Source organism: Hyperolius riggenbachi, chromosome 5 (assembly GCF_040937935.1).
Source record: "Hyperolius riggenbachi isolate aHypRig1 chromosome 5, aHypRig1.pri, whole genome shotgun sequence".
Taxonomy (NCBI): Eukaryota; Metazoa; Chordata; class Amphibia; order Anura; family Hyperoliidae; genus Hyperolius; species Hyperolius riggenbachi.
Window position 1 is genome coordinate 108,057,536 of NC_090650.1, and position 24,984 is coordinate 108,082,519.

At 45.4% G+C, this 24,984-nt stretch overlaps 1 protein-coding gene across 2 annotated transcripts in view; it reads right to left on the reverse strand.

Moving 5' to 3' along the window:
* Window positions 1–23,523, reverse strand: part of SATB1 (SATB homeobox 1) — a 248,252-nt gene extending 224,729 nt beyond the window's left edge. For both annotated transcript variants that reach the window (XM_068236105.1, XM_068236106.1), the window contains exon 1: window positions 23,220–23,523. The gene's annotated coding sequence lies outside the window, so the exon portion shown is untranslated. The remainder of the gene's footprint in view (window positions 1–23,219) is intronic.
* Window positions 23,524–24,984: the final 1,461 nt, after the last annotated feature.

Below are 24,984 nucleotides of genomic sequence, written 5' to 3' on the forward strand. Positions count from 1 at the left end.
TTTGCCGCCATGCAGTCATAAATGTAATACAGATGAGAGGTTCAATAAACAGGGACCGGAAACGCTAAACCATCCCAGATGTTCATCGGTCATGTTACTTGGTTGGGGTCCAGGAGTGTTGCGTAGTCGTTTCCAATCCAGGATTGATTCATTTTAATTTGAGTCAGACGGTCTGCATTTTCTGTGGAGAGGCGGATACGCCGATCTGTGATGATGCCTCCGGCAGCACTGAAACAGCGTTCCGACATAACGCTGGCTGCCGGGCAAGCCAGCACCTCTATTGCGTACATTGCCAGTTCGTGCCAGGTGTCTAGCTTCATGCCCGGTTTCAGGTCCAGCGGTGCCAGCCACAAATCCGTCTGTTCCTTTATTCCCCTCCAAATTTCCTCCCCTGTGTGCTGCTTATCCCCAAGGCAGATCAGCTTCAGCAACGCTTGCTGACGCATGCCAACAGCTGTGCTGCACTGCTTCCACGATCCTACTGCTGCTGGTGCTGGGTTAGCATTTCCGGATGAGGTACAGCTTTGAGATGCGTTGGAGGAGAAGGAGTCAGAGAGGTAGGTGCTGCTGTTGTTATCCAGCTGTTTGCGGCGTGGGCAACACCCGCGCCGTAGCAGGTGAGGAATCGCTGCCAGGCTCCACAAGGTTCACCCAGTGCGCGGTAAGGGAGATGTATCGACCCTGGCCGAACGCACTCGTCCAGGTGTCAGTGGTGAGGTGAACCTTGCAGGCAACGGCATTCTTCAAGCTTCGGGTTATTTAGCTGACCACGTGCTCATGCAACTCAGGCACTGCAGAGCGCGCAAAGTGGTAGCGGCTGGGAACCACGTAACGTGGGATGGCCACTGACATCATGCCCTTGAAGCTGTTTGTCTCCACCACTCGATATGGCAGCATTTCGCAGGCCAGAAGCTTGGCTATGCTGGCTGGCTGTTACTGCCACGGCCCGGGGGTCATTTGCTGGCAATTTCCTCTTGTGCTCAAACATCTCAGAGACAGACAACTCAACCGTAGCGCTGCACACCGAAGGGCTGTTGGTTGTTGTGTTTGATGAACACTGGGAGACCTCAAGAGCACTAGTCCGGAAAGTGACAGTGTCAGCATCGTCTGATGTTTGTGAATGTTGTGAACCACGCAATGGCTGGGCTACTGCTGCTGCTGAGGCGGGTCTGGTGGTGAGTCTGGTGAACCCAAGGGAGGCAGTGTTGCTGGTGGTACCCTGTCCTGCCGCGTTTGCCCACAGAGTGGGATGTTTGGATAGAATGTGGCGGCTCATGCTGGTGGTGGAGAGGTTGTTAATACTTTTCCCCCTGCTCAGGCGGGTCTTGCACACCTTGCAAATCGCCATGGTAACATCCTCAGTGCAGTCTTCAAAGAAAGCCCAGACTTTAACTGGCTGAGGACTCGGACCTCGTGCGTGATGTGCTGGTGCTGCTTAACCCACTGCTGGACGCTTGAGAGGTCATCCAAGTAATTATCTGGTCCTGTTCTTTTGGATCTGTGAGGGTTGTTGTCCTGGACAACATGGGCAGTATTGAGTGGGTTTTCTTGGGTGCTCCCCTGTGGCCTGTACGTGAACCGTCAGGGGAAACACCTCTTCCCTTGCCCCTCCCTCTTTCACCGGATTTCTTCCTCATTTCACTTATCCTTAAAGTACACGCTGACTGGCAGCAGTACAGTGGCAGTACAGAAATGCTATACAGTGGTGGGTGAGCGGTGTACCACTATTGTCAGCAGTGACACAGAGCACAATGCTATACAGTGGCGGGTGAGCGGTGTACTACTGTTCCCAGCAGACACAGAGTGGAAGTAAACACAATGCTATATAGTGTGGCTGAGCCGTGTACACAGAGTGGCATTAAACACAATGCTATATAGTCTGCTATATAGTCACCCCGAACAGGGTGATGTTCTGCAGAACCCAAACAGTGGCAAACACTGTTCGCCCAACACTACTGGGAGGGAACGCAGATTTTAGTACCTAAACACACGATACAACATGTTTTCCGGGGTCGGACTCTGAGGCACATACAGATGGTCCCGATCATCATCCTCATCATACAACTCTTCTCCTGAGTCTGACCCACCCACCACCTCTGCCACCCCAACATCCCCAGACACAGACCCCTCATCGTCCTCAACATTAACTTGGGATGCTGGCCTGAGCCAGACCTCCTCCTCCACATCAGGCCCCATCATCTCCTCAATGGCAGCCCTCATTAATCGCTCTGGCGACGGACTGATGGACACAACGTTCTCCTCCGGGGAGGGCTGCTGCTGACCACTGGCTGCTGGGGTGGATGTTATAGCTTGCGTGGGGCGTTGGCTGTTGCTGTTGTTGGGAGTGCTGCTCACAGCGGAGGTCTCTGGGGAACTCATGTTGAGCTCATATAGTGGTTGACGGTGAGTGGAGTATTACTGATCCCAGCAATATACACACTGACTGGCAGAGTACGCAATGCTATATAGTGTGGCTGAGCGGTGTACACAGAGTGGCAGTAAACACAATGCTATATAGTCTGGCTGAGCGAGCGGTGTACTACTGTTCCCAGCAGAATCAGAGTGGCAGTAAACAATGGTATATAGTCTGGCTGAGCGAGCGGTGTACTACTGTTCCCAGCAGAATCAGAGTGGCAGTAAACAATGGTATATAGTCTGGCTGAGCGGTGTACACAGAGTGTCAGTAAACAATGGTATATAGTCTGGCTGAGCGAGCGGTGTACTACTGTTCCCAGCAGAATCAGAGTGGCAGTAAACAATGGTATATAGTCTGGCTGAGCGGTGTACACAGAGTGTCAGTAAACAATGGTATATAGTCTGGCTGAGCGGTGTACACACAATGCTATATAGTCTGCTATATAGTGTCAGTAAACAATGGTATATAGTCTGGCTGAGCGAGCGGTGTACTACTGTTCCCAGCAGAATCAGAGTGGCAGTAAACAATGGTATATAGTCTGGCTGAGCGGTGTACACAGAGTTTCAGTAAACAATGGTATATAGTCTGGCTGAGCGGTGTACACAGAGTGTCAGTAAACAATGGTATATAGTCTGGCTGAGCGGTGTACACAGAGTGGCAGTAAACACAATGCTATATAGTCTGGCTGAGCGAGCGGTGTACTACTGTTCCCAGCAGAATCAGAGTGGCAGTAAACAATGGTATATAGTCTGGCTGAGCGGTGTACACAGAGTGTCAGTAAACAATGGTATATAGTCTGGCTGAGCGGTGTACACAGAGTGTCAGTAAACAATGGTATATAGTCTGGCTGAGCGGTGTACACAGAGTGGCAGTAAACACAATGCTATATACTCTGGCTGAGCGAGCGGTGTACTACTGTTCCCAGCAGACACAGAACAGTAAACAGAATGCTATATAGTGTGGCTGAGCGAGCGGTGTACCACTATTCCCAGCAGACACAGAACAGTAAACAGAATGCTATATAGTGTGGCTGAGCGAGCGGTGTACCACTATTCCCAGCAGACACAGAACAGTAAACAGAATGCTATATAGTGTGGCTGAGCGAGCGGTGTACCACTATTCCAAACAGACACAGAACAGTGAACAGAATGCTATATAGTGTGGCTGAGCGAGCGGTGTACCACTATTCCCAGCAGACACAGAGTGGCAGTAAACAGAATGCTATATAGTGTGGCTGAGCGAGGTACACAGAGTGGCAGTAAACAGAATGCTATATAGTGTGGCTGAGCAAGCGGTGTACTACTATTCCCAGCAGACACAGAGTGGCAGTAAACAGAATGCTATATAGTGTGGCTGAGCGAGGTACACAGAGTGGCAGTAAACAGAATGCTATATAGTGTGGCTGAGCAAGCGGTGTACTACTGTTCCCAGCAGTGACACAATGACAGGGGGGACCCTGGCTAGCGTGGCTGGAGCGCGAACTACCCTGCCTGCCTACCCAAAGCTAAACCCACAGACAAATGGCGGAGATATGACGTGGTTCGGGTATTTATTTACCCGAACCACGTGACCGTTCGGCCAATCAGAGCGCGTTCGGGTCCGAACCACGTGACCCGTTCGGCCAATCACAGCGCTAGCCGAACGTTCGGGGAACGTTCGGTCATGCGCTCTTAGTTCGGCCATGTGGCCGAACGGTTTGGCCGAGCACCGTCAGGTGTTCGGCCGAACTCGAACATCACCCGAACAGGGTGATGTTCTGCAGAACCCGAACAGTGGCGAACACTGTTCGCCCAACACTACTGTTATGTAAGTCTTTGAATTTTGCTATACAAGTTTTGCTATTAAACATCACTCTTCCATTTCAGTTAGTAGCTAGCTATGAATTTTTAACACTTACAGTAAACTGCTGTTCTTTGCATCCATGATAAAGGACCCTTTTGAAATACAGACTGCTCAAAAATGCCAGTTTTCTGTATAAGTACTTATCTGCACAAAGCAGTAGAACTTTTTGGTCTTCTACCAGAACTGGACTAATTGAGTGACTGCAATGGGCTGTGATGCACTCATCTAAAGTTTTCCATAGGGGCCTGAACACACGAATGCTTGTGTCTGCTTGTGTCCATGTAATGACTATGTTTGGTCATTCATATGACTTGTATCATCACCAGCATGTGAGGGAAGATCTACTTTTATTTAAACATTGCTCTAAACATTTTTCAGACATTCACAAGTCTTTTTGCAATTTATTTTTAATAAAAACTACTTTTACATTTCAGTGTGCAGCCAGTTGTGAATTTCCATAAACTAACTGTAACCTCAGATTGCTCCACTTTGTAAGCATGGCATATGTACTCTCTTTGTAGTATAGACTCCCTAGTAATCAATTGCTCAGTGTAGGTACTCATGTTCTTGCACCTGCACCAATCCAGTTATTAGCAGCACACTATGACACACCCATATGGGTATCAAAGCGAACTTAGCCATAAGAATTAAAGAAAATCTGTAACAAAAAAAGTTCCCCTGGGGAGTACTCACCTCGGGTGGGGGAAGCAGCTGGATCCTATTGAGGCTTCCCCCATCCTCCTGTGTCCCACGGTGGCGGCGATAAAGCTCCCCGAACAGCGGGATGTAAATATTTACCTTCCCGGCCCCAACGCAGGCGCAGTATCGGCTCTCCGCTCGGAGATAGGCGGAAACAGCTGATAGCTGTCGGGCCGCTCTACTGCACAGGCGCAAGTCTCCTGCGCCTGCGCAGTAGAGCGGACCCGACGGATATCGACTATTTTCACCTATCTCCGTGGGAAGAGCCGCAACAGCGCCCCCGCTGTAGCCAGAAAAGGTAAATATTGCACAGCCGGACAAATTGTTGGCTGTGCGTTCCGTGGGCTGCAGTGAGACCGCCGTGGGACACAGGAGGATGGGGGAAGACTCGACAGCGTCCAGAGACTTCCCCCTACTGAGGTATATACCCCCCAGGGGAACTTTTTTTTGTTACAGAATCCCTTTAATGGAAACGCAGGTCATTCGTTCCACAATCCAAAAACAGTTGTAGATCTAAAAAGATTTCTTGCTTCTCCGCAAAAGTGTAATTTAACTTTAACAAGGCACTTTTGATTCAAGACTTAAATTATTTGATTAGAAGGGGGCAAACTGATTAGTTAAAGGACCAAAATCGCGAAAAAAATAAAAATAAATACATTAAATTTAAATTACATACAAAAAAACTACACATTTTTCCTGAAATAAAATGCACTATAAATATATTTTTCCTATGTTGCTGTCACTTACAGTAGGTATTAAAAAGCTGACAGATATGATGGATTCTGGACTAGCCCATTTTCTTATGGGGGATTCTCAGTATTTATTTTGTTCTTTACAAAAGCCTGGGAAGGATCTATAGAAAGATGTCAGCCAGCTTCCCTACTAATAGGCTTGCTTTTTTGGCATTTTTGGCACTTTTGGGCAACTGCTATTCAGTTCGGCTTTTATAAATAAAGAAATAAACAACAAAACCCCATGTGGCGGTGGATTAGTCCAAAGCCTGTCAGATCTGTCAGATTTTCACTGCCTACTGTAAGTGACAGCAACACAGGAAAAAAATAATTTATAGTGCATTTTACGCTGGGAGAAATGTACATTTATATGCATGTGCTTTAAACATTACAGTTTACAGTAGTTGCCCTTTAATTGGCTGAACAACTACTTGGCAATCAAAATAGGACCTCAGATTTTTTTTTCTTTTAATGTGAATGTAGATCCCCTTTAAAAGAGCTATCTTTGCTGGTGCACTGACTTGAAAACGAGCCTTTGTGCATTATTTATAACAACTGGCATCTCAGTGTTCCAAAGATTTAAATCTTGGTAGAGAAAACAAGCAGAATGAAAAATCTTGGTTAAAATGCCGTTGTTTCAGCTGTACTATTTGTGTATAATATTGTTCCATCTCGTTCCATGCTCTACAAGCGACTACAAATTGTAAATAAGACAGAATGGTGACTGTATGTCCTACAATGTATAGAATAAGTCTACATTTTTATTATGCTTCTTGTTTTCCTGGAGCATTTGGAACAGTTCCAATGTGAACTGTTTGGAATTGTCAGTCATCCCCATACTGTATATATAATTATTTGTATTATATCCTGTTCTCATAATAACCCATAAGTCAGATTCCTGTTCTCATAATAACCCATAGGTGAGAAAAGCAAATACAAGCCTTCAAAACTGAATGCTGTAGAAGTCAGCAGATCAGCGTTAGTTTCAAATGGCCAATGAGGTTCAAGAATAACTCCAGGCAAAACTGAAAAAAGATGCTGTACGCAGTAATGTGTAAAGTTACATAAGAATATTGTTTGTATGTTTTTTTTTAGCTCTTGGCACTTGCCAAGTGTCACGTGGCACTCGGCAAGTGACACGTGGCAAGTGCCACGTGACATGTTCCAAGTGCCACATGACACTTGGCAAGTGCCACGTGACACGTGGCAAGTGCCACTTGGCAAGTGACACATGCCAAGTTCCACATGACATGTGGCAAGTGCCATGCTCCTGGCACACGTTACACCTGCTGCTGCTACATTGCCCCGCTCCTGCTGCCTGTGCAGCTCCCACTGCCAGGCCAAGGTGCCACAGGCCACTGATACCACCTATATTTAACCCAAACACAATTACTGCGTAATTTTTTGGAGGTGTCTTGGCTGAAAACTGTCATGTCCCAGTCGTGCGGTTGGACTTTGGACACAATGTGGGGTGCACGACCGCTGTCTAGAACCTAGGCTTAATGTTAATTGACAGACATTTTTTTTTTGGGGGGGGGGGGGGATTTGAAGTCCCCACATCATCAATTAGTGTTCCCCTTTGCAAAATAATGATGATACATGCCTCATTTACCCTAAAAACCCTTTTTAAAGCAATTTAAAGGTCACTTCCGTTTTTTCTATCCAGATATCCGAATCCGGACGGATACCCCGGATACTGAGGTCGGATATCCGATTCAGATCCGGGTTTGAAAATGTTGAACTCGGAAATCTGACCCGGAACAGATATCTGGGTATCCGGATGCAAATTAGATCCAGATAGTGAAAAGTGGTATCCGAGCAGCACTGTCCACTACCAACCCGGCTGGCCTGTTTATCCCTAATCTGCTCTACCCCATTGACCTTGGGTTTTTATCCGGACTTTGTGCTGCCTGCCCTGACTCTGGCCTGTTTGTTGCTCCTGAACCTTTTGTGCCTACCCTGACCTTTGGCTTGTTATCTCGCTTCTTAAAGTACCCTGCCTACCCCTGACCTTGGCCTGTCTGGACTATGACTAAAGCTATCTCCCAGGCTAGGTCAGACTTACACATGATGTTGTCTCCTGTTCTCATTGTCACTGGTTAGTGGCCCCTAGTGATGACCTGGGGAATATGCAAAGTCCATCAATCCTTGCAGGTTACTCAGACTCCACTGCCAGGAGAAACTACTCTTACCAGTGATAGTGTCAACTGGTAGCCTGCACCCTAACGTCAGTATAGCAGGACAGCATAACGGAAGATACAGATATCAAGACAATATAACGTTTGAGAGTTACACAGTCTTAATAGTAATCATATATACTGTAAATATACAGCATAAAACAAATTAAATACATATGCTTTAAAGGCAAAGACATGTTTCCTTTAATCCAGGGGTTCCACTTTGACAAGAATTACTTGATATCACCCTTTGTGAGATTATTCTTTCATTTACCATTAAGATGTTCATTCTATTGATAAAGAATCTGATGAGAATAGAAGGCCAGATTTAAATACATTTACATAATTTGCTTACTGGGTCACATCTTCACCAAACACGAGGAAATGAACCAACCAGGTACCATGTTCTAACCCAATTCCCTGATCAATGAGTATCTGGAGATTTTCTGTATTTCCTTGAAGAGACACTGAAGCGAAAACAAAAATTATGATATTATAAATTGGTTGTGTAGAAGGGGTAATTACTAGAACATTGGTAGCAAAAAAAATATTCTCATATTTTTATTTTCAGTTATACAGCTTTTTTTTTATAACTTTGCATCATTCTCTAATATTTGCAGTTTAGACATTATTCAGCATTCTAAATGTTTTTATAGAACAGGTAGTGAACTTTTGAACTGTCCTGAACTGTTCTCTGCAAAAGAAAAACAGAATGCAGTTGAGATAACTTAATCAGAAGTCAGAGCTCTCTGCGACTTTCAAACTCGTGGAGCTCAATGGCAATTTGCATAGATAACAACTGGAGTTTCTTAACTCTTCCTGTACTGGAAACAAATATTAGACTTATGTCTCTGCTCCTAATGCTTTATTGCTTAGCTGTACTACACAACCAATTCATTATATCATATTTTTTTTTAGCATCAATGTCTCTTTAAATGTCTATTACAGGCATGTTTCCAGTGAAGTCAGGTCACAGCTGATCTACCTCATTCTAAAGATGGGCTATTTATTAAGGTGGCCGTACACTTATCGATGTTTCCTGTCAATATATGGCAGATTCAATCGCTCTGACCAAATCTACTAGAAATCGATGATGCAGGCGATGTCCATTCAATTGGTTTCTTGCCAAAATCGGTCGATTGTGATGGATGGAAGATATCACTCGATCAGCAGTGGATCGGAAGGACTTTAGTAGCGGCATTCGATTATGGGATGACTGATGGGCAGTGTTGGTAGCAGAGCTTACACTCATTCATCTGCTGACACGTGTCTTCTCTCCACGCCAAGCACTCCTCACTATCTCTTGTCTCTAGTTGGTGTCTGTGAGTACAGCCGCACCTGTGCAGCAAGTCCAAGCCACTCATCCACAAGTGGATCCATGCTAAGGCATGGGTGCAGTATGGTTATGCTCGTGTATGAAGACAAGCGTGGCTGCAAACTAAAAGAGGGTCTCGGCCAGTGGCAATGATGGTCAAGAAGGACACAGGAAGTCCTCTTAACTGAGATTCTAACTTTTTTTTTTCTGCCGCTTCAAGTTTGCTTTAAAGGATCTGCTGCTATTGTATTTTCACCCAGATATTATAGGACACTTTAAGAGTTCATGTGAAGTACATGGCTTAACAAGTCATTTTGGTGGCATAAAAGGGATCTACACCATTGGCGTCACTAGGTCAATTGATTTTGGACATGTGACCCAAACCAAAGCTTGAGAAATTCTTTCTCTCCTCACGTGACATGTCCGGCAAAGTGCCTGTGTCTCTGTGAAGTGCTGTTCATACTGCAAGCTGCAGAGCTACAGATGAGAGAGAAGTGGGCAGTGATCAGACTTCAGGTCCGTCCAACTATCAGTGTGTCTCATTAGAAAGACGCAGGCTGCATCTTCTCTTTATTAGCTGCAGAACGTGTGGAAATCCTGACTGCCCGGAGATGTGACTCGGAGGAACAGAGCGCACAGGCAGGACACTGAAAAGAATGCAACCATCTGATCTGATGTCTGCAGTAAATGTTGCCTAGCTGTGTGACCTCAAGTCTGTATGGCAAGCTCTCATGCCTGTATCTTCCACCCCCTTCCTTCATTTTTAACTGTTTCAAGGAATACCTAACCTCTGGAATGACAAGGGCCCAGAATATTCTTTCAGAAGCTAGTCACTAGATCATTTGCCATTTAGTATAGGGTGGGACAATTACCCCTACATTGGTGACTGGAGGTGCCATGGATCTTTTAAGACTCTAGCAATGTTTCTGATCTATACACTGGGCCGGTTCTAGTAACAATGGGGCCCCCGGGCAAGATTAACCTGGGGACCCCCCAAAAGACCCTCCCCCTTGACTGAAAAAGCGGCATTAGGGGCCAGAGCCAGAATCACAGCTCAGAAACATGTAGGCACAGGCGTTCTGGCACCCTAAACTCCACCCCTCAACTCAAGCCACACTCCCATATTATGCAGACATTCCTCCTCCCCTGACTAGATAGCCAGATTTTCCCCAATATTTGGTAGCCCCATTAATCTAGGTAGTAAATGTGCCCCCCCCCCTCCACACACACAAGTATAGGCAGCCAGATGTGCCCCCACCTCAGTATTAAGTAACCCCCCAATAAGTAGCGAGAAATTTAAAGTAAGGGAGCCGCCTCTCCTACATAAGATGCCTGTAGTCACGAGCCTTCAGTGCCTCGTGGGGTAAATTCCACCCTGTAAAAGGCCCTTTGTTGCAGCTAAATTTCCCCCCAGGGCACCTGAGCAAGCTACCCTGCTCCCCCAGATCACACCCTAACTTAACTGTGCTCTCGAGGGCCCTTGCAGTGTCCTTGGCAGAGTAGCGTCTTGCCTTTTCCAGCAAGTGCGCTCCTCTGTCAGTCTTTCATTGCCCCATTGCAGGGTCCCTGGCGGCAAGTACAGGTAAGTTGGGGGGGACACATTGGGGGGCCCCTACAGGCTCTGGGGCCCAAGGGCAATTGCCCCCTTTGCCTCTATGGAAGCTCCGACCCTGTCTATACAATGTTCAACAGGTGGTTATGGCTAGCTTATAGGGTAGCAATTGGTCTGTACAGCACTTAACCCTGAGAGGTCAAGTCCTGATTTCAGCTAGGAGCAAGTATTTGTGGTGTGTATACACTATTACTCATGTGACTATGTACTCTGTGAAGTGCTGCAGAAGATATAAGCATTAGTGGAACCTGATATACCTGGCTGCAAATTTAGCCTAATAGGCTCAATTAAGAGGCACAGCTCATGCAAATTTGCATTTGCTCTCACATGCCCGAAAATGCACAGTCTTGCAACTAACTACACTGCAACATTTTGCCCTGTGGGGGATGAGGCATGAGTTGTGCCTCTTATTTGAGCCGATTAGGCTAAATTTGTAGCCAGGTATATCAGGTTCCACTTATTGATGCATACATCTCTTGTTTGTAAGCATTGTTGCATTCTTTCCTTTGGAGGTTGGTGGTGGATGAATCTCCCGAGTAGTGGCAGGCAGCCTTGGGGTGAGCCGTCTGCGCCTGTCATTCCCCCGGGTGTGATGCGTGAGAGCCACCCCTGAGCTTTAACAGGCTGGGGGTAGTCTCCCCTTTCTCAGCGGTTCTCCCGAGTCGTGCTTATTGTACAGATTTGTACCGATACAGATGGACGCAATGCGCTACAAGGTAGGTATGGCTCTCCCATGCTTGGCGGGGGTTATCGGCATTTCTCAGGCTCCCCCCCCCCCTTCCTGGGTGCAGCCAGGGCCGGCCCTAGACTTTTTGCCGCCTGAGGCAAAATTAGAAAAAAAATCGCTCCCCCCCCCCGTGGGTGGGGGGGGGGGGTGGTGCCGCCGAGCTGGAGGGGTAGCTAGCAGAAAGGGGGTATTGGGCCTAGCGGCGGGGAGGGGGGTCGGACCCCCCCCTCCCTCGCCTGGGTCCCCCGATCTGCGCTCCTTCTCCAGCGTAAAGTACCAGCCAACCTGCATATGAGAAGAGGCAACGGGCGGGGGAATCACTCACCTTCCGCGTTCCATCGTGCGCTCCACCGACGTCACTTCCTGCAAGGCCGTCCACTTACAATACAGTGGGCGGCGTTGCCGGAAGTGACGTCAGTGGAGCACGCGATGGAACGCGGAAGGTGAGTGATTCCCCCGCCCGTTGCCTCTTCTCATATGCACGCTGGCTGGTACTTTACGCTGGAGGAGGAGCGCAGATCGGGGGACCCAGGCGAGGGAGGGGGGGGTCCGACCCCCCTCCCCGCCGCTAGGCCCAATACCCCCTTTCTGCCCGCTACCCCTCCAGCTCGGCGGGCGGCCCCAGCGTCCATGGACGGGCGGGTGCCGCCCCCCAGATCTGCCGCCTGAGGCAAATGTTTCACCCCGCCTCATGAGCGGGCCGGCCCTGGGTGCAGCTGCAGTGCCTCTGAGCATTGAGAGTGCTTGGGGCTATCATGCCACTCCCCGTTTCATGGGGGCATGGGGGGCCTACCCGTGGCACCCCTATTAAAGTGCTAAATGTAGTGTGGAATAATTCCCGCAGGTCAAAATTTTGAGGTGTAGTTAGTTGCAAGACCCTGCATTTTCTGCCATGCAAGAGCAAATTCAAATTTGCATGAGTTGTGCCTCTTAATTGAGCCGATTAGGCTAAATTTGCAGCCAGGTATATCAGGTTCCACTTGGTGATGCACACATTCTCTTGATTGTGAGTAAAGTAAAACTTTATTTGGTTGCAGGGTCAAATTTTTCCTGCCGCTGGGGAAGTGTGTCTTCCCCAGGCTCGGCAGGGTATATGGTCGCAGGGTAAGGGTGGCGACAGGGAGCTCTCATACATACCCATCCGGATGGCTGGATTGACTTCTTCTTCCTCCACCTCAGCGGTGACATACTCCCGGCAGGTCTTCTCGGTTCCGACCATATGATATAACGTGATCAGGATCCAGGAGACTGTGTCAGCGTTACAGTGCCACCTGGTGGTGTAAGAAGGGTGATGGAGGAGTCTCTCCCCTCTTTCACCACCGTGTGGCGCTGTAACGCTGACATGGTCTCCTGGATCCTGATCACAAGTCATATCATGTGATCAAGAGCCATAAGACCTGCTGAAAGTTCAGAGCTGCCAGTGGAGGAAGAGAAGAAACTGTCCGGAGCAGGTAAATATAACTTTTTACTGTCACACACTCATTTGGCTGCACTAGGCAGCCAAACGAGATATGCCTACAGAAGCTAACAATGCACCAGCAGCTTCAAACAAAACATTTCATTCAAAGCTGCCATTGGGTTAAAAAAGTCCCACAGTAAAACGTAATGCTGGGAATACACGGTTCATTTCTGGAGCTCGATTCTCCTCTCGATCGTTTTTTCCGCTCGATTCTGCAGTCAATTCTCTTATCTTTTTCCATTCACTTCTATCAGAAATCGGAGTGACAAAAGAGTCGAAAGGGAGATCGGACATGTTGTAAATTATCGAACCATCTAATCACCTAAAAACGAACCGTGCAAATTCTGTGCAGCTGACAGTCTTCCAGTCTACAGAAGAGAACAGTGCTTATTACTTGCCAATGCTACCAAGAATTTAAAAATATAATAGAAATTTCTTTAGTAACTTTCCTATATAGCGCTGTGATCTCCCCTAAAATGTGACAGATTCTTAAAAAATATTTTTAAAAGTATTAACATTCGAAATTATCGGCCTAGACTGAGTTTTTATCAACACGAACAAACTGTGACAAAACAGAACGGAGACCAGACAAAATAAAAAAAAATGTTATGATAAAGCACACGAATAACGACATTCCATCTGACTGCCCATGCACTCGCAATAATGCAGCTTTTCATACAAAGAAATACTGTGAAATACATATTTCAAGATGTGGGACTATGGAGGAATGTATTTCTGCAAGGAAGAACAGACTTTTCACACCCAAGTTTTTCTTTTTTCAACAGCTAGAACAATGGACCTCTTACAAGGCTTTCATTTAAACAAATAGCAATGAATAAAACATATATCTATCTAAAGCTGCTCATAGACATTGTTCAATACAGCCATGGCATGTGCATGCACATTTCTATTGGCTGACTACATGTTTGTGAACATGTTTATGTACATCCTGATCGTTCTTTCAAGGAACATTTGTGATCAGCTAGAAAAATACATCCTTAAAAGAGACTCTGAAGCCTCTTAAAGGGAAGGTCCAAGAAAAATAAAAAAATGAGTTTCACTTACCTGGGGCTTCTACCAGCCCCATGCAGCCATCCTGTGCCCTTGTAGTCACTCACTGCTGCTCCAGTCCCCCGCTGGCAGCATGCCGAAGTCGGAGGTCGGCAGGTCGCATTGCATACATTTTTACGCATTCCCGCTAGTGCAGGAACATTAACACATACATTTTTACGCATTACTGGTTCAATGCGTAAAAGTGTACGCATTGAACCACTAACGCGTACAAATGTATGTGTTAATGTTCCTGCACTAGCGGGAATGCGTAAAAATGTACGCAATGCGACCCGTCGACCTCCGAGGTCGGCAAGCTGCCAGAGGGGGACTGGAGCAGCAGTGAGTGACTACGAGGGCACAGGATGGCTGCATGGGGCTGGTAGAAGCCACAGGTAAGTGAAACTCATTTTTTTATTTTGCTTGGACCTTCCCTTTAAAAATCCTTTTTTTATTACACAATCCTGTTTAACACATTAGCCCTTCCTAAACCGACGCATCCCTGCTGCTGTAATCTATCTAAATCCCGCCTCACTCCCCCCTCCCTCTCCCCCGCAAAATCCACGACTTTCTTGGTCGTGGATATTGCTGCTGTTGGAGGCAGAGCTATGAGCCGCAGCTCTGCCTCCATGCACCGTCTATCTCCGCCTCTCCCCCGCCCCTCCCAGCGAAGGAAGACTGAGAGGGGCGGGGGAGAGGCGGCGATCTGAGCTGACAGACGCACTGAGAGGCAGAGCTGCAGCTCATAGCTCTGCCTCTCACGGAAGCGCTGCCCAGATTGCCCCCCAAGGAGTTAGGGGGGATTTAGATAGATTATAGCGGCGGGGATGCGGCGGTTTAGGTAGGGCTAATGTGTTAAACAGGATTGTGTAATAAAAAAAGGATTTTTAAGAGGCTTCAGAGTCTCTTTAAAGCAAACCTGTAATTTTTACAAAGGTAAAAGACACTTACCTCAAGAACGTGATACTTTCAGAAGCTTCCCTGTCTCCCTCCACCTCACCGATTCAGCGATGTGTCCTCCGGAAGTTGCAGGCATGCTCCCGTATGAGAACAAGCATGGCTACACTGTGATTGCGCAGTGGCATTGGCCAGCTCGGAAAAAGCCAAGCCCAATTGGGTATGTGCTACTGCACATGCACGAGCCATCGTCAAGGGTTTGTCAACAGTTTCCTGGAGGACACAGATCAGTTGAGGAGGATGGGGAATCCTCTGGATTTTCTAGCTGCTTCCCTTTATTAAGGTGAGTAGCCATTTTGGGCCCTTTTTCCGGAAGCAGGAAAAAATGCCGCAGGAGCCCTTTCCGAAAAAACGGTGCCACCATAGGCGCCTATGATAAAAGCAGTGATTAGCAGCAAACATAGGAAATTTGAGCGCATGGCAGTTGCCGCTATTGGGCACCCCTGGGCTCTAAAATGTACCTTCTTTGCCACAAATCACAGCTTTTACAATGGCCATGATGTTTAGGCACCACCAGGTGGGGTCTTAGAGTTAGGCACCACTTGGGGGGGGGGGGTCTTAGGGTTAGGCATCACTGGGGGGTCTTAAGGTTAGGCAGCACACGGGGGTTCTTAGGGTTAGGCACCACATGGGTGGGGGGGGGCTTAGTGTTAGGCATCAGGGGAGGGACGGTTCTGTGTGAGAGTAGGTTTAGGTTTAACCATAGTAAAATATTGATAAATATTACCGATGTTTTACTATCAGAATTCAACAGTAGAATATCGCTAATTTTAGCAAGATTCTACTAGCGGCCGGAAGCTCCCTCAGAGATGTTAGATGCATTGGAAGAGGAATTGACCATGGTTATTTGTACCTCTGAGAATGGCAAGAGCCCAGGACCAGATGGTTATACGGCCCCATTTTACAAGACCTTTAAAGGAGAATTGGCCCCCTTGTTTTTGGAGGCATTCAATGCAATCTCACCCACAGAAAAGTTTCCCTCACAGGCCCTGCAGGCCCATAAATCTGTGTTACCCAAACCTTGTAAAGATCCTATGGAGTGCTCTGGGTACAGACCAGTATCATTAATCAAGCTGGATATAAAAATTTTTGCTAAACTGATTGCAAATAGGTTACAACCATTAATCCCTGAAGTGGTACATAGTGACCAGACCGGGTTTGTGAGTCAGAGGGAGTTGAGGGATAATGTACTTAAGGTTACCACGCTGATTGAGTATGCACAACGGAAGGGTATCCCTAGTTGCCTGGTGTCTGTGGACGCGGAGAAGGCGTTCAACAGGGTACATTGGACTTTCCTGGAACTCACCCGCCTACATTTGGGGGTGGGCCCAGGTATGATACAGAGAATAATGTCCCTGTACTCTTCCCCTACAGGTAGAGTGAGGGTGAATGGTCTCCTGTCGGACGCCTTTGAGGTCCACAATGGCACAAGGCAGGGATGCCCTCTGTCCCCTATACTTTATATCTTAACTATGGAGCATTTTGCAATTGCGATTATGCAGAATCCGTCGATCTCCGGGCTTAGGATCCGGCCTGGACACTACAAGATATCCCTATAGGCAGATGATGTGTTGCTGTTTGTTACCTCCGCATATGCGTTTTCCATAGCACATAGTGGAAAACGCATATGCGATTCTGCCTATTGTGTTCCTACCCTTGGTGGCCACACACCATACAATTATTTAAATATCTGTTCAATTCAAGAATAGCAATGAATTTTTCTGACTGATTGTAACAATTCAAAAATCTTACCAATGTACCACACACCTATGTTCAATTTGTCCCCAATCATGAATAAAATAATTGAAAGCTCAGAAAAAAATGATTGGAGCTGTCCATCACACACATTGACAATCCATCACAGACCATACAATTCTTGGTAAAGTTGGTCTGAAATTTCCAACATGTCCAATCTCCAAAAATCAGAAAATATTGAATTGGTGAAAAATTGGATCTTTTCATTGTATGATGTGTGGCCACCTTAACATGAAGGGCCTGAGCCCACTAGCGCAGTTGTATCCGCTTCTGTCCACTTTTCAGCATCTGTAACATTGTTGTGTAAACTGAAAAGCGGACAAAACGGCAACAGTGGGCTCAGGCCCTCAATTAGTTGCTCTCAGGTAAAACTGAAAGAAAACTTTTTTTCAAAGTAATGCCCATGTTTTCCTATGGCTCAGTTCCCACTATGCGCGTTTTAACTGAAATCTTTTTCACAATGTACTGTTATGGAAAAAATGCATACCAACGTTTTCTAACCCATAGTAACGCACACTAACACATGCCAACGCATAAAAGGGCCCTTATGCAAAGCAATTTTTGCATGTATGTCCTCCCTGTGTTCACGTATGTATTCTCTGTGTGCTCCAGTTTCTTCCCACATCCCAAAATCCTGTTGGTAAGTACACTTGTTTCCAAAATTAAAAAAATGGCATTGTCTCTCTTAAAATGCACACTAATGGTACAATCTTGATTGTGCAATCTTACCAAATCTATGTAAACTAAGTGAATGTACTTTACATGGATACTTAAAGAGGAACTGTCTCGAAAAACTTAAAATTGAAAACACATACAAATAGGAAGTACATTTCTTCCAGAGTAAAATGAGCCATACATTACTTTCCTCCTATGTTGCTGTCACTTACAGTAAGTAGTAGAATTCTGACATTACCGACAGGTTTTGGGTTAGTCCATCTCTTCATAGGGGATTCTCAGCATGGCCTTTATTCTTTATAAAGACATTCCCTGAAAAAGATTTATACAAAGATGGCCAGCCTCCCTGCTCACTGCACACTTTTTTGGCAGTTGGACGGAGCAACTGCCATTCACTAAGCACTTTTAAAAATAAAGAAAACCCTGAGAACCCCCTGAGGAGAAGATGGGCTAGTCCAAACTCTGTCGGTAATGCAGATTTCTACTACTTACTGTAAGTGACAGCAACAGAAAAGTAATTTATGGCTCATTTTACTCTGGAGGAAACATACTTCTTAATTGTATATGTTTACGTTTTTATATTTTAAGATTTTCGCGACAGAGGTCCTTTAAGGTAGTTCCTCATATTACATAGAAGTGGTAAGAGTGTACAATCAAGATTGTATTGTTAGTGGGCACCTTTAGAGACCAGAGCTGGATTATCCATGAGGCAAACGTAGGCAGAGAGTCTAGGGGCCTGGTGGATTTTAGCCCCCACCAAATCTTACTAAAAAAGCCAGGTGGCCATCAGCGGTGGGCAAAAACAGCTATCTTGCCTAGGGCCCCTTTTTCATAATAATCATTTGTTAGAGCCTCAGAGGCTATGTACACCGTGGTGCTTAGCGATATAATGGACGTATAGTCACAGGGAATGTTGCACTACAATGTAAAACCTATGCAACGCTCACAGTGTGTCCGGTGCAGTGCAATCTAACGATGTGCGGCATCCCAAAGCACTGCATGCAGTCGGTTACCACATAATTGGGTTTGAATTAATAAGACAAATAGCATGCCTTATCAAAGTGAACACACCTTATCAGAGTAGCATAGCGAGCGCTACAAACCCGCAGGGGCTCAGGGCAGGACTAGTGGAGCTCTCCTCATTGCCAATTAGCAGGAATAAGTTCGCTATGCTACTCTGATAAAGCATGGTAACTTTGATAAGGCGTGTTATCTCTGATAAAGCATGCTATTTGTCTTAGTGAACCAAGCCCAATGTGTGCAGTAACAGTGATGCATACTTTCCATTGATTATATGCTTCATTATTTACGACACAATGGTTGTATAACGTGCGGTGCGACTTTTACTTTCTGTTGCGTTCCTGTCTTTAGGGAACCCAACGTAACTTCCACTGTGAACATAGCCTAAAGCTGTGTACACACCTTTGACAGATGTCACCCATCGGGTATCAAAACCTGATCCCCTTGGGTGACATCTCTGGGCCAGGTAGGTTACACATACGCGTAACAGCTGTATAGCTGATGATGTGCTGTGTTGCTATGTGGGGGGGGAAGGGGGACAGTGGGGACGAGCATGGAGAATGAATGGGAGGGAGAAGTAGGTACCTCCCACAGCACTCAAGTACAAATCAATTGCCCAAAAAACTCTGCAACAGCTGACTGCTGCTTACCCACATTATATGTTGTATATAGAAGACATAGGATGCCTGTGTAGACTGTCAGGCAAACAAATCATGTACAACTGTCTCTGCTCTTAGCAGTCTGATGTCTGTATGGGTCTTCATACTACAACCTGCATAGTCCCCACCACCATACAGTAGCAGCTCAATACAGATAATAGGAATTGAATTTCTCTCTCCATGATGTGACCAAGGTTGAAGGATGATGAACTTTTAAAAATCCTTCAGCATAAAATAAGCTTTAGGTTATGAGTCAAACAGAAGCTTTCCATCCAAGCTATTTTATAACTGTGTTCCTCTCCAAGGTGAAGCTCTAACTCAAAGTATGCTGCAATTTTCTAGAAGACAACGTACAGGAGGAGAAAGTATATATAGCAGAAGGCGTCGTAGAGAAGTATTCCTGCTGCTCAGGCTCTTGGGCTCAGGTGGTCCAGTCCCATGGGCAGGATTGTTATGTGGCATGATCACATAACTTGCACTGTGAAACACTGATGAAAACATTTATAGCTGCTCATGGGCATTCTACAAAACAATCACAGCATAGTCATGTACACCTTCTTTTGGCTTTGGCTGAGCAAATAATCATAGAGTTGGCCTTATCGTGTAAGAAAAATAATGCTCATCTGAGGCATAAAACTACGCAAATATCTTCACTGGCAATTAGACATGCAGAAAGCAAGCTGACTACCGCATAGCATACAGGAGAACACTCACTGTATGAACAAATATGTTCGTTTGGCCATGTTCATCCCCAAAGAGGAGGGAGAGTTACAGGAGCTAGTGAAGTGGCAGTGCCTTGTATAAAGGGATGACATTGGGGATCAGCTGGGAAGATGTACCCAGCTGGCTGCTTTGATCTTCAAGCAGAGACAGGGTTGGAGACTGGAGGTCTGGCAGACCTAAGGACCTCTCGCCATTCATCAGGCATTATCTGTAGGTAGGTTAAACAGATCCACAGATAAGGAAATGTCTGTAGACACTATGGTGAGAGCAAAGGAGAACACTTCAGAAAATAAGTGATCCAGCAAACCTGGACTGGATTCTTTAAAAAAAAATGTTCTGCTATTTGACTTGGGGGCAAAAGCTTACAGGCCCATCAAGGTCATATCAAAGCATAGCAATGCTTGCTAGAATATAGTGGTAAATAAGCAGCTGCAGGGTGGTAGTCATATGCAGAACCCACAAGAAGAACTCTTTCAGAATCAGTCCAAGCTGTCCTAGATTTGCTAACGATAAATGGTTGCTGTGGGTGCGTGTCTTGAACTAGAAGACCACAAAATTATAATGCACCAACCTTTCAAGTATGGTATGATGTTATGATATGAAGCAGGTGAGGGTTGGAAGCTAGTTCCACCTAAAACCAGAGAATTGTAAAAAGAAAAAAAAATATACAGCCTTGATTTGTTCTCCAGGCTTCTCCAACTTTTAGCAGATCAACTACTATGTCATCTGATGATCACAAGGTAAGACCCAAAGGAAGAACAATGTTACCTTCTAGCCACTATCATTCAACAAGGATTAGGCTGGCAATTGGGGGAGGAGGGGGCTGCACAGTGTGTCAATATGTGCTCGGCAGCAATGAGTGTGTATGTTTATGTTTTCACAAAGACCTCATCAAAGATCTGACCGCCATCTTATGTCTATAGCTGCCATCAAAGTTTCAGATCTGTTTTACGCTATCATTCTGTTCTCTAGGATGTATTTTATACTCTTTAGGTAAATTCTGCTGAAAATCTACCACTATTTATGCAGCTTCTTTGCGCTCTATCACTCTAGTCTGTGGACTTAGCTTTACGAATAGGCTTAATACACAGACGCTTCAGAAAGTCTAGGCACTATATTACTCACCAGGACATCAGCTCCCCCCCCCCCCCATATAAAGCACAGAGATACATTTTATGACTTGTATAACCAGGGTGACTGTAGCCTGTGCTGATGGAATTCCGAGCCTTAATAAAATGTAACAACTTGTATAAAGCATGTGCAGCCAGGACTGTGGTGCTGTATACACTAGACTGTGCAATGGAGGCATTTAAAAATGACATGGAACAATTACTGGAGCCCCCGGCTGTCTTAAACACATCTAACTTTACAATGAACTGGAACATTAGCAACACTATTTGATGTCAGATATGCCAGAGCTGCACTAATATTTTCCACAGAGCCTTAAATAGACCTCCATACTTTAGGCAGCCACCATAAACTGAATAGAACTAGCAATATCATTTGGCTTAATGAAGTAGATAAAGTAAGTGATTTGGAACAGCTGTGATAAAAAGGACAGTTTTCCTGTGACAAAGTCCTGCTTTTTTTCAGGGTCTGTAGATCCTTGCAGGGGCACTGCAGTTCAGGCTCTGCCCAAATAAAGCTGAAACTGGCAAACTAAATTCATATAACTACACTGGCACTACAAGTATCAGCAAGTCACCACCATGTACAAAGCAACGTCTAGTTTGCTAATACCTATAGCTTACACCAGCCTATGTGCTGTAGACTTGATTTTGTTTTTATGTTTACTTGTATTATTATATTTGTTTATTACTTTGTTGCAAGTATTCTTCTTTCGAGGAATTCAAGACAACGTTCTTCTGTCTACAGTATATGCCAAGAAAAGGTCATCTCTATTACCACCTGATCGATGGGTTAGCTTGTTTTTTGTTTTTTCTTTGTTTTTTGTTTTTTTTTTTTTTTTATTTCCCTGCAAGTAATGTCACTTTTTACTTATTAATTGAAATAGCATTTTTGCCTTTTTAATGATGCATCGCTATGGCAAGCAAAGCGTTCTGTGGCATTGTTATCAAATAGCCCAACTAGTTGAGGCATCTGCAAAGATCTGAAGAACGCAAAGTAATTAATCCACATTGTTACATCGGACTGATAGAGAAAAGGAACACATCTGCGTTTGTAATAGGAATGACGGTGGTGTCTCCCTATTATCATGAGATATTGATAGATCCCCCGCTGAGACCAGCTTCATAATTGAATACAATTGTTCACATTGTATTTAAAATTTAACCTCGTCGTCAGATTCCTGATACATCGTGCCATAAAACGCATCCTGCTCAAATGGATGAAGTCTTTTTTTTCATGTTCTGTTCAAGTGACTGATCTGCTTATATTTTATTTACAATAGGCTGATTGATTGCTCAGGCAAGTGCATGTTACATTTAAAGGTATCACAATATGGATTCTAATCAAGATACACAGGAACAGCAATAAACGCACACACATTATCTCATGTCTAGTGTGACGTGGAATATAATATAATTTAAAGCATATATAGGCAACGTGTATTATTAATAGCAGCAATAAAGTGCAAGTGATTACATACGTATGGCAAGGTCAATAGAAAGTTTTGAGTGTCGTGTACTCTCTGTAGGTACCCTATCAGGACTTCAGACAACAGGCACAGATATGAGATACATCTGATCTGTATAATCCCCTGTATCTGCTATGTGTTATACCTGCTACATACTTTCAATTATGATGGATCAATCACGGATCAAATTTTAGCACCTCCATGTAGCATCAGGGTCATCAGATATCGAACACTATAAGCATAGTGTAGGTAAACCCTCATACTACCTGCGGGTGGTAAAATTGGTCAGTGATTGGTCAATCATACTTGAAAGAGTGTACCAAGCTTAAAAGTACGGCACACTATTCAGCATAGTAGTAACATCAATCATCGTACGATGCTGCTCAACAAACAAGAGGCAGAAGAAGTTCCTGCAGATCGCTACTTCGCTGTCCTCTGACCGGCGCCATGACTGCACGTCAGGTCACTGCTGCCTGTGTTTTTAGAGAGATATCGGTGACACAAAAGCACTTAAAGAGCTACACAAAACAACACACACAAAAGAACACACACCCAAAATAGAACAACACGGTGTTTACTCCAGTGCCAGTGTAGGTATGAGCCCACCCAGCGGTGAAGAGGTTAATTGTATCCCCAATCGCTGGGGATTAGCCACAGATTAAGCCTCTGAACACTTTGGGAAGTTTGCGACCAGCCAGCGATGTCCCCCCACCCCCTGTGCCGGTGCGAGTATTGTAGAGAGTGTGCTGGTGGAAGGCTCCCTCTGCTTGTGACACCTGGCTTTTCACACACACGTTCTACTGTACCTTAGGCAACACCACTGTCCTCCTCCTCAACTTCACTTTCTCGCTTCTTTCTCCATCCACAAGAGATTTCCCACCCCCCAAATAAGATAAAAAAGGAGGGAGGGGGGGGGGGGTGTTCTGAGATAATGCTCCCTGGAGCTGTGTTGCACTTTCTCTTTAATTAGGGTTGGTGGAGGGGGAGATCGATCTGGTTAGGGGAACGACCCAATAATAAAACAAAGAAAAGAATAAAAAACAGGAGGGCTGATGTCGATCTTCCCTGAGCCCTGCGATGGTTGTGCGTGTAGTCGGCTCTGCGGGAGAGCAGACTGGAGGCTGTGTAGATGTCACCATAGATAATAGGCTCAGCGTGTGCGACAGAGAGAGGTGTGAGGCTGATCGCACCTCCATCACTGCACCGCCCTGTGCACCTCCCAGTCTCAAGATCCCTGATTATGGTTGACACACATAGATAACACACCGGGGAAGACGGCTGCCGTGTGCCTGGCTGCACTTTGATAGGTACATGAGGGACAGCTGCAGCTGCCACGCATTGTTGTCCCATTTCTGCCTGAGCAGGTGCTTATTTGTACCCAGCCCTGTGCCAGGTGAGAGGGGGCACATTCTATACCGTCCACAATCAACAGTGCAGAAACTGTACATGCAGCACGTCCAGGCTGTTCAGCTAATAGTAGACAATCTATGCTTTGCATTCTATAGCATCTATATTGGTCTGTATATTTCTCTGTATGTCGATATTACAGGACTACAGACTCGAAACATTTGTCTCAACCAGGCTGTTCAGTTGTGCTATTATTGTAGTACACAATACTGTATATGCTTGGCATTCTATAGCATGTAATGCTGGGAATACACCATGAGATATTTGGGCAGAAAAATGGTTCGATAATTTCCGACTTGTGCAATCTTATTTTTAATCGTTTTTCTAATTGATTTCTCATAGAAGTTAAAGAAAATTGCAAAATTGATCGGAAAAATCGATGGGACAGTAAATCTGCTGAAAAATCTCGTCATGTATTGCCAGCATCAGATATTTTTCTGTTTAAAATGTACATATTTCCCTTATTTCAATACTCCAATACTACAGAATGTAAACATCTATGCTTAGGGGTCTTTTCCATTCGCTGCGATCTGCTCAAAAAAGTGGATCACTTGCATTTTGCCGATTGCATTAACGTTACCATCCTTCCTGAATCGCAGTCGCCAGCTTACACAATTTTTGGTGCAATCGTGCTCTGTTCCCGACGGCTTGCTGCACAATCGCGGTTAGTAGACATTGACGGTTGCGCAATCACATTGATTTTTACGTGCAATCAGGACTCTTTCACACTAGGAGCTGATGCGTGCATTTTGACCGATTGCTCCTAGGATAAGGTTAGCAAAGTAACATGAAAGTCTATTTGACATTCATGTTGCCTTTCACATTAGACAAAACATTTCATAGAGTTACGTTGTAACACATCTGGGAGCTTTAATCGTCGCATGAATTAGAACTAGCGCCACTGATCAGCGTCGAACCCCGACGTCACGCCGTAGGTCATAAGACGTGCACGAAATTGGGTTTGTGCACGCATTATCTAATGTGAAAGAGTTCTCAAGGAGCCTTTCATTTGCAGGAATAGTATACTGTAGAATCCATGCACTCTTTTGTATCTATCTTTGTATAGGCTCATTGGCTTGGTTATCCTACTTAAACTAAAGCCCACACCTTATAGAATCCTTTTACACGACCAGCAGGCAAAGTTCTGTTTCCTTGCTTATGGAA